Source organism: Melanotaenia boesemani, chromosome 9 (assembly GCF_017639745.1).
Source record: "Melanotaenia boesemani isolate fMelBoe1 chromosome 9, fMelBoe1.pri, whole genome shotgun sequence".
NCBI lineage: Eukaryota > Metazoa > Chordata > Actinopteri > Atheriniformes > Melanotaeniidae > Melanotaenia > Melanotaenia boesemani.
The window spans coordinates 89,391-99,976 of record NC_055690.1 but is presented as its reverse complement, the minus strand read 5'-3'; the positions used below and the strand labels follow the sequence as shown (position 1 = coordinate 99,976).

Below are 10,586 nucleotides of genomic sequence, written 5' to 3'. Positions count from 1 at the left end.
AAATCTGCACGGTAACTTTTTTAACTTAATTTGCTTTTAATCATTTTAATGTAATTTATTATTTTATTGTGATAATGTGTTGATGCCTTTTACTATTCTAAATATCTGTAATGTCTTTGTTTTATGTAAAACACTTTGAATTGTCCTGTACATGAAATGTGCTGTTCAAATAAACTGCCTTGCTTTGCCTAAAGTGGAATTTGGTCTCAGAATAATTGTTTTAACATATCAATAGCTGATCATGGGCCCTGTAATTGTCTATAAAACAAAAAATGTTGCTTGAAATGGCTGCAGTTTGTTCAGGTGAGACATGTTTTACAGATGAATGGCCATCCACTTCCTTGTATCCACTCCACCCCCTTTAAAGCAGTGTTTTCCAATCCAGGTCCTCAGGCCCCCCTGCCCTGCATGTATTAGATGTAACCCTACTTTAACACCTGAATTAAATGAATGGCTCGTTAACAGGCTGCAAAGAACTGGATGAAGAAGTTCATTCATTTGAATCAGGTGTGTTGGAGTAGGAATTAGGTCTCAGAATAGTGTTTTTTGTCAAAAAACAAAAAAGTATCTTTGTCAATATAATGTTACATTTGGCACTATTCTGAAGCCGAATTCCACCTTAAAGTTTTGGAGACCACTCGGAGAAAACGTTCATGCTACAGGTGAACTCGGCGGAGAAAACGAAGTGTGGTATATTGTCACTGTTTGCTGAACCCTGAATACATGCAGCAGCAAGTTCTGCTTATTTTCCAAGATGAATACGTGGAATTTCTGACTTTAACATTGTTCATTGTTCAATTCATTTTCTACAATTCAGAGTCAATTCAGAGTCTCAACCACTTTATACACAGTTAACATTTTTTTTGTTTGTTTTTTTCGCCTGAATCATAGTGAAAAGCCGAAGATCCGGCACGGCGCCGGAATACTTTAAGCCCTGAAAATATCACAAAAAATGCTAAAAGAATCTAGTTGGAGTCTAGTAAATAGTGATTCACGGTCTTTGTCTAATCTCAGTCTGAGACTTGGCACTTGTTGTTAGATGTGAGCCGGTGTGAGCTGGTAGTTTTCTAGAGTCTTTTCCAAATCCTTTTAAAGTCTTCTGATGTAAGCATAACTCATCAAATATCTTATTACTTAAACAGTAATAATACTTGATAACTTTTTAAATATGTCATTACTTAAATACCTTAAAAATCACTGAATACCTTATTACAAAATCTATGGAGGGCAGAGTCCCACTTGAAATGCATACAAGTGATTTCTACGGCCTCTGGTTTGCATTTTGAAGCCACCACTTCCTGCACAGCATCTGATGACTGCAGTCCTCCACATGGCCAGGTAACGACACTGTGCTTTCAGCTGCACGCCAGCCTGTGGAAAGCAAGTGAGATACAAAGAAAAGAAAAATCAACTACACACTAAAATGGAAAGTCTTGTAAATAACCATTCATTACAGTAATGCTATTTTCAAAAGATGATACCTGATGAGTGTCACCTTTCATCATGGCCATGTGATTTCACTCAACATCTGCAAGCAAGTCTGAGGAAGGACGGACCATCTGAAATGAATGAGACCAAATCTGGATTGAAACCGCTTTAAATCTACTTCTTAAGGGTAATAAATACTTTTTATGACATTATCTTGGACCTAAGACAGCCAAACACTCCCCATCTTACATAAAACATAAAAAATGACACAGGTATAGAACACTTCATAAGTCAATCATAAATAGTGACATTTATAATGTAGATGGCATGTCATTTCTCCTCTGCTCGGGTGGTGCTCGGCCCTGATGTGGTGAGACTGCCACCAGCTGGCAGAGACCGTCAACTACTGGCCAACACCATGTTATACAGATTATACATTTACTCTCCCCCACAATTTACGTTATCTACACTTAAGTGATTCAACATACGTGTATGTAAAGGACTGCAGTAATATTCTGTGATGCATGGATATACCACCGTAGCACTAACCATGAACAACGAGTCCTACGTTGGCATCTGTATGTGGGATTTGAATCCCTGTACTGTCATTCACACTCATGCTGTTTCCAATGAGTTTGCAGTTTTGCGCTGGTCTAAGTGACCGCTGTACTAGCAGTTCATGCCTGTTAGGAAGCTACTACTCTGTAGTCATGAGGCCTTTTTGCAGAGAGACACAGACCCATCAGGATGTCATGTAATACAGTGATCTGTGACAGAGACGGTTTCTAACAAGAACAAGTACTTCCATCTGATAACCGATATCTCCAGAATATTAGTATACTGACCGAGTTACTTAGACAGAGTTTTGGATGTGTAGTCAACACAGTGTACGCGGAGCAGAGACAACCTCCGGGACAACATACTGCTTCAAATGAAAAATCCAATTTGATCATTTTTGCTTTAACCCTTGACAGGACTGAAGTTATCAGATAATTTTAATATGGTCATAAAACATTTTATTAGCTACATATAGAATGAAGATGCATACTTTGAGGGAATATGTAAATTGTGATACACTGAATGAGAAAACATTAAGTCCTTTATCATTTTTAAGGAAAATTAATTAACATTAGTTCCTAATATTTTAAAGTCATAGGAACAAGCTTTAACCAGTCTCTTTTAGATCAGTGTTTCCTCTCAAGATATTTTTCTTGAAAATGCTTCAATGAATTCAAACAATTCAGACGACCTGACGGGAAACAGAAGATAGTTTCTTTTACTGTCCATGCACCAACAAGACGATTGTGGAAGCATGCAGCTGAATGTTGATGTATAAATGTTGTAATATGTAGTCCAAATATGGACATAATTTAAATGTACTGCATGAAAAACAGCCACTACCAGAAATTATGCAGTCGAGATTCCTACATTTGGGAAGTTCGCAGGAGTCGTGTCTACGGTAGCGCAATGACGGCGGACGCCGACCGTAGACAACCGATGGGATCGCCCGATTTACTGACCGTAGACTTTGAATGTAGACTACCAATAAGGATCGTTGAAGCCAACGTAGACAGCCAATGCAAGGTATCTGCAGCCTTAAGGGAGCCAAATTTAAGACTTTTTAAGACCTTTTTAATGCCGCTTTGATAAAATTTAAGACCTTACATTCACGAAATGTAAAGCATGGAACCACCTTACAAATAGTCCAAACACTTATGTAACAGTGCTAAAAGATAACAAATGTAAAGATAATTGTTTCTCAGAGCATGAAAGTGAATGCATTTATCAAGTACTAACAGGTTCAGTTAATCAAATACCAAAAATACAAGTATTTAAGTAAACTCTGTTACATGAATATCTAAACTGAATACAAGTACTGCAAACTGAATAAGTAAGTGAATTGTGATACTACTTCTTCCTGTTATGGAATAGATCTGAGTTCTTCAGTCTTTGTGTTCAGCTCAGCTTCCACTTGCTCTAATTCACACACTTTTTCTTTGTGTCTTTTCCTCAGTGTGTTGGATTTTGTGATGAGCTGGGCCATCAAGGTTCCACTCTTCCCTTCAGCTTCTTCTGCAAGTTTATCAGCGTCCCTATGTAGGCTGCTGGACACCTGCAGCAGAGTTTGCTTCTTCTTCCTAAGCTCCTCTATGGTTTCCTCTGCAGCTTTTCGCCTCTGTGCCTGGGCATCAGTTATTTTCTTCCTCTTTTGCTCATCTAGATGCTGTCTGTATCTGGACCTTGCTGATGCAGCAGATGCAAGTAGTTCCTTTGAGATAGGGACTTTGAGAACTCCCCCACAGACACTGACATAATCACAAACCAATCGCTGGGTAATCACTGTTTCTTCCTGCATATTGCAGGTCTCCACCTCTTTGTTTACAGAGAATCCTCTCTCCACTGTTGCTTGTCCATGGGAAAGAAGAAGTAGTTTCTGGCAAAACTCCCATAGCTCCTGATAGCGTTGGCTCAGGACACCATGGAGAAATGCATCCAGTCTGCTCTCTGTGGGTCTATAGGAGAGAAAGGTCTCACTTTTTGCTCCAACAGATAAGACCTCACTAAACTGCTGTATAATTACATCACCTGCAACATAACAAGAAACAGGGAAACACATTTTGATATACAGTACATAAACCAGATTCATATTTATCAGCAAACTTGATCCTTTTTATATTTTGGTGTAAACACAGACTGAACTGTTGTATTATCTCCTACCAGCAGAGACACCTCCTGATAAATGCTTGCGTTGCAGAAATCTCTGCACTAGTTTTGTCATATTTGTCTGGCACCAGTCTGGGTCAGAGTACATCCTGCTGGGGTCCAAACAGGCCACATGCCTAACAGGGGGATACTTTAATGGGCTCTCGTCTTGCACTTTCTGAATGATGGTAGACATCATCTTGATGCAGTCCTTCCTATACTCCAAGACTGTGAGCTCCCCTATCTGTTTTTGTCTCTGAAGTTCCTGACAGAATGAAATGTAATAAGACTAAGTGACCCTTTCTTATAAAAACAAACTATATTTGCTGTCTATCATCATTACATTAAAAGGTGAAACACTACCTTGAGAACTGATTCTGCACCCAAGCCTACAGTGACATCTTTTAGGTGGACCCAGCTATTCTTGTCGCTGACATCCAGTCTGACCAACGGCAGTGGACTGATGTCCTTCAGGATCTCTCTTTTGACAAAACGCCTCAGCACACTCTGACAGAAAAACAAAATGCATCTTAACTCATGCTAAATTTTTCAAACATTTATCACAACACAGACCAACATTAGAAAATTGATTTCTTGAATCATATTTGTGGGTGTGAGTTTCTGTATATAATTTGCAAATCAATCATATGAATCACATTTTTTCAATATGATTAAAGTTAGCACACTACTGTGAGGACAAATTTAGTATAAATGAAGTCAGACAGAATTGTACACACACTGAAATAAATAGCAACATCAAACTGTCCAGTGCAAGGATATAGTTACCTTCATCAACTCAGCCAAGTCTGTGGCTAAAAATGGCATCACTGGTTCATCAGTTTGATATCTGGTCAAGAATGGCGTGAATGTCCTGATGATAGCGATGTAGAAATGTAGCTTTGCCTGGATGAGGGGGTCTTTCTGAGCTGCTTCAAGGGTATCAAAAGATGCAGTTCCTGGATTTGGTAGCTTCCTCACTCTGACTGCATCCAGGTACATGGTCAGAGATGGCCACACCTCTAGGGCTCTCTCGGCTACTGGTAAGTTTTCAAGCCATCGGTGGCTACAGAATGAAAGTGGAAATTTTGCAGATTTGGTCAAAGCAGTGAAGTCCTCTCTCCTTGCTGGCACATTATGGAAGAGAACATGCATGGCTTTTAACACTTTCTCTAGCTGCCATAAGGCAAAACCGCATTTGCAGGCATTATGTAGGGTGTGGAGGCCACAGCTCCCGACAACAATCAATTGAGTCCCCTCACACTGCTCATGCTGTTCTTGTTGAAGTAGTTCTAGAAACTTCCAGTTTACACTGGGTCCATCCATGGAGACTGAAAGCAGCTTTTTCAAATCCAGCTGCTGAGTGCATTCCTGATGAAAAAAGAGTAATTTATCAAACATATAGTCTAGACGATATCTAGCATTAGTAAAATGTATCACAATTAAAACTTAGAATTGATGCACAGAAAAGCCATAGCTTGTTGTGAAATTGTCAAAAATATGTTTTATATTTTACACATTTTAATATGGCAAAATAAAAAGCATTATCTGTTATGGATTTCAACACAACTGCATAATAATTTTTATAACAAAAAATGCTTAAGAACAAAAACGTTCACGTTTTCCATTTCAAAACAAAAACAACTACAGGTATTTTATTAGTGTTGGCTTGATTCTTACTTTAAAGTGGAGTAGTAAATCCTCAGCTCTTCCATGACCCATGAACTGGGATCCCAGGTATCTAGACTGGACTCGATCATCTTTCCAGTAACGAACATGTAAGTCCAGTTGCTTTGTTTTAGTCATTTTGTTGAGGGTTTCATCAAACATCAAAGTAAAACTGCCTCTGTTGACATCGGCCACGAGGAGTTTAATGATATAGGGAGCCAAACCAAATTTCGTTATGTAGGCTGTTTTGTCTTTACCACAGGTAAAGTTTTTAGCGATTCCTGAGTCAGTAAACATAGCCTGGAAAATCTCTCCAACTCCATCATTAGCGCTGTAGGACTGGTGTTTTGTCACGCTATGCAGACACCACAGTACCTCTGCCTGAAGGGTAGCGGTGGACCCAAAGATTGCCCTGAAGTCTGTCTCTGATGCTGGGGTCGTCGCTGGGATCGGAAATGTAGCTGAAGTCTGAGGAACTGATGGAATAGCGCAGAACTGAGAAATGGCGGGCATCTGCTGGCGGGTTTTGGCAGCAGCTTCGTGCTTCTCGCTGCGCATATGCGACTCCACAGCTTTAACTCCCATCGGGCAGAGTTTAAAAATCTTCTTGCACAGCGTACAGCGGGCCTCGTAGCTGTTCCCTGGAACCGTTGCTAACCATGTCCTAAATGTTGGATCATCCAGCCAGCGAACATTAAACCTGCACTTCCCCATGACTGACGCACCTGTTAGCTAATGACGTACAAACTGCTAATGTGCCTGAAAATAGACCCCCCCACACACACAGACAACCAAGGGGTTCCGCAGATTCCAACCTCTTATACAAAAATACAAAACATTAATTAGAAAGTTCTTTAGAGATTTCCAGATAAAATATATAAGTTCTGTTTATTTGATGTGTGCTATTTTTTAAGACCTTGGGACTCTGGATTTAAGGATTACTTGTCATTTTTAATGATATTTAAGGCCTTAATTTTGAAAAATCTCATTTAAGACTTTTTGAGACTTTTTAAGGATCCGCGGATACCCTACCAATGGCTTGGTGGGACCTACCACGACTGAGAGTAGCGACGAAAATCTGAGTTTGGTAGCCAGAGTTCTTTTACGTCATTCATTTGTATTGACTAATGCGAAGAAATCTGTATACAAATATATTCTTCCTGTTTTTTTGTTTTCTTTTTAAAGGATTCTATTTATTATTTGAAAGGTAAGTACTGACATTTGCTGTTGCTCAGAAAAATCTCATCAGTAAAATCACAAAGGCGCGCTGATTTTCATTGTACATATATATATATTTCTCACTAATCACGGAAAACTTTCTGTCAATATTTGTCCTGTCTTCAGTGAAATGTGCTGAATCCAGCAAAGTTGAATAACTCTTATTTGAATCGTGACTGACAATGTTACGTTGGCTTTAGCTAGCAAGCTAACTGTCCAGAGCTGTCATTCACTTCTCTTCACAAAGAAATAAATTTTGTTCAGAACATGATCTTGTATTTCAATAATTTAATTCAAGTCATATCTTTATTTTGTGTTACTCACCTTACTAAGCACTGAAAATATGCTTTGCTTCTACACATACAGTATGTGCTTGTGTGTCAGTGTGACGTGTGTGTATTTAAAGATAAACACTGTAATACCTCAATGTAATGCTGCTTGTATGACTTGTAAATTGTTTCCTCAACTGGCATTCAGCCATATCTGTCTGTCTGTCTAGATGACAACCCCTTTAATATGAGTTGTGAACCCAGATGCCCCTGCAAATCGCCAGCAGGCCATATTGTTGGCAAGCAAAGAGGCACGATTGCATTGTGACCAAAAGCTGGTCTTCCCCAAACCTCCCCCGGAGCTTCTGAACCACTCCACTGCCCTGGCCCATGTTGAGAAGATCCTTAGAGCAGAGGGTATCCCTACACCATCACGTCTGCAGTGTCTGGGAAAGCTTGTGGTGCCATTTGGACAGTACAAGAACGCACCATTCCTCTGGCTTGTGAGGAACGATGTGGGCTACATGAAGTAGTAAGTATAATAGCTTAAAGCCTTGACAGACTATATGTTTTTTAAAAGAAAAAAAAATACTAATAACAGTTAGAAGGTGCTTACATATCTGTTTATTTTTTTAAACCAACATGAGATTTGTCACATCATATGAACAATTCATGCACTAAGTTAACATATATGATTCCAGCATTCTTGACAAGCACAGAGCAGAGATGACAAACCCACTCAGAAGAGGAGAGGCCGTGAACCAGTGGGTGAAAGACTACCTCACTGAGCATGCAGAGAGCTTCCCACAAGTCTCCATCATGTTAGAGGCCAATGTGGACAGGTGTATCTATGGTCAGAAGGGGTTTGAAGATCACAACTTTCTAGAGATGTGGGAATCGTCAGTTTACTGGGCAAAAACACAAGCCAGAGCAGTTCACTGACAAGCAAAGGGAAGCCATACAGAAGGCCTACAGCTCAGTCAAAAGATGGTTGAACACGCCAGTGACCCACATCACAAGTGTCCAGATGAAGAGGTTCCAGAAATATGTCTATGAGAAGGACCAAGTAAGTGCTGAAAAGCTGTAAAATTAAAATTACACATCCAGGCTGCCAGAGTCCACACCATCCAGTCTGCCAGAGTCCACACCATCCAGTCTGCCAGAGTCCACACCATCCAGTCTGCCAGAGTCCACACCATCACCTAAGAAGCACAAACAACCAAAGGCACGCCACCATAAGACACACGAAAAGAAAAAAACACATCAAAAGCAGGACAAACCCACTGTTTTTCCCCAGCAGCCTGCTTCTGCTGACCAACCAGCTGAGTCCTCGTCCACATCCCAAGGGCCAGATCAGCCACTGGAACTACCTGGAAGTGACTCACCTGTAAGTTGCACTTAGATTAAATGCAAACAATGTAAATTAGAACTATTTGTTTTAAAAATGTGTTATACGTTTACCATTATATTGGAACACATAAACAGTTTTGCTATGTTTTGTGATGTGTTACAGGTGGAATTAGAGGGTTGGGTACGACTGTGGAAAAACACAAATGCTATTCCACCAGCCAACATCTCTTGGCTCAAGGAGGACACAGATCGAGGTCTCTTCACACCCATTCAACTTTATAAGGACATCACTGGTGTCCTGAAGAGGAGAAGGGTGATGAAGTCAGACCGGATGTGGTTTCATCCTCCGGAGCCTCCAGGCTTTGTCGGTGGCACTCTGTCTGTGCCACAAATGTTTTTCTGAAGCCGTGTCTATGTGTGGCCCTGTGGGGGTCTGGAGGTGCTCCCTGAAGTGTCCACGTGGAGAGGAATGTGTTGGGAGAGGACGGGACGTGTTCCTGTACAAGTCTGGCTACCATCACCGGGTAAAACACACTTCACCTTTGTTTCAGAGTTAAAATATGATGGCCTAATACTTATTACACTGAACTAAAATAAAAAGGAAAAAATATGTTGTGCGTGTTTTCCTTGATGTGCTCTCCAGGTACATCACATTTGTGACATGTCCAACTGGTACACGATGCTGACGGAGGTCTTGTGCTGTGGGCCATGCACGAAAGCAGCCAGGAGCAGAGACGGTGTCACGGCGGGGCGGTGGCTTGCATGGGATGCCGCTATTCTGGCACAACTTAGCGAGGCTCACCAAGCGATGTTCCTTGTCGTCCTGACCAGCTAGTGAGTGTACTCAGCATCACGTGTGCATGTGTCAGCCTTCAAACATGTCACTCGACTTAACCTAAACAGATCAATTTTGACTCTACTAACAGACGAGGTGTGGACAAGAATGTTGTGCGTCTTTTGAGGGACCGGACTGAAGGGAGTGTGGTGGCAGATACAGGAGAACCACATGGAGGAGTACCTTCATTGCAAGGACCTGTACATCACACTCCGAATGACTGTAGTGAAACCTGGAGGGACCGTTACTGCATTAGGGCACTCATTCCAGTCTCCACCCCCACCACGGGAAGTCCCGTCTGCACGTCTACTGCGCCACGCCTTCCTGCTGGCAGAGGCCAACAATGTGCAGGATTATAGGAGCCAGATCCTCTCCACTTTTGGCACTGTGCTAAAAATGGATTCCACCAAGAAAGTACGTAAATCAAAATGCATTTAGCATGTACTGTAAAGTTATTAGTATTTTTTCCATCTCTGGGATTAATAAAGTACTTCTGATTGTGATTAGAACAGAGGAAACAACTATCTACAACAGGCAGTGTTGCATTATGTAAACCTTACTTTCTTTTCTTTCCCTTAGGTAGCGAAGAAGCTGTCTGGTGAGGGTCAAGGCTCGGCTGAGTGGTTCACCAGCACTGGAAATGAGAACTCCCAGAAAGTCACCTTCGTGCTGACTTGTGAGGAATCCAAGGAGAAACTGGAACCCATGTGCCGTGGGGTGTTGGAGCGGTTTCAGCTAGCCAACCAACGGGCCCCCAAAATTTTATATGTGGACCGTGGGTATTGCCGTGTTCAGGGCCCAACAGCAGTGGAGACTTTATTTCAGCCTTGGGTGGACGGTGGGATAATTGTTCGTCTGGACATCTTCCACTGGATTCACCGGTTTGATGCAGCCATCTGCACCAAGTCTCATTCCAAGTATGATGCATTCAAGCTGCACATCAAGGCCGTCAGAGCCAAGGACCCCTCAACCATGAGGTCTATGAAAGATGAGGATGTCATCCGCAAGTTCATTTCCAGGGAGCAGCTAAAACGGCAGGTGCAGCAGGTCACACTAGGGGTGTATGACACTTTCAGATTCATCCATCAGGCCATTGAGCAGCTGAAAGGTCCTGCTGG

The 10,586-nt window shown here is 41.5% G+C and overlaps 1 long non-coding RNA gene across 1 annotated transcript; it reads left to right on the top strand.

Moving 5' to 3' along the window:
- Positions 1-9,075: 9,075 nt before the first annotated feature.
- Positions 9,076-9,612, top strand: LOC121645509. The gene is made up of 3 exons (XR_006011446.1): positions 9,076-9,157; positions 9,277-9,467; positions 9,560-9,612. It is a non-coding gene; the product is annotated as an uncharacterized LOC121645509 (long non-coding RNA).
- Positions 9,613-10,586: the final 974 nt, after the last annotated feature.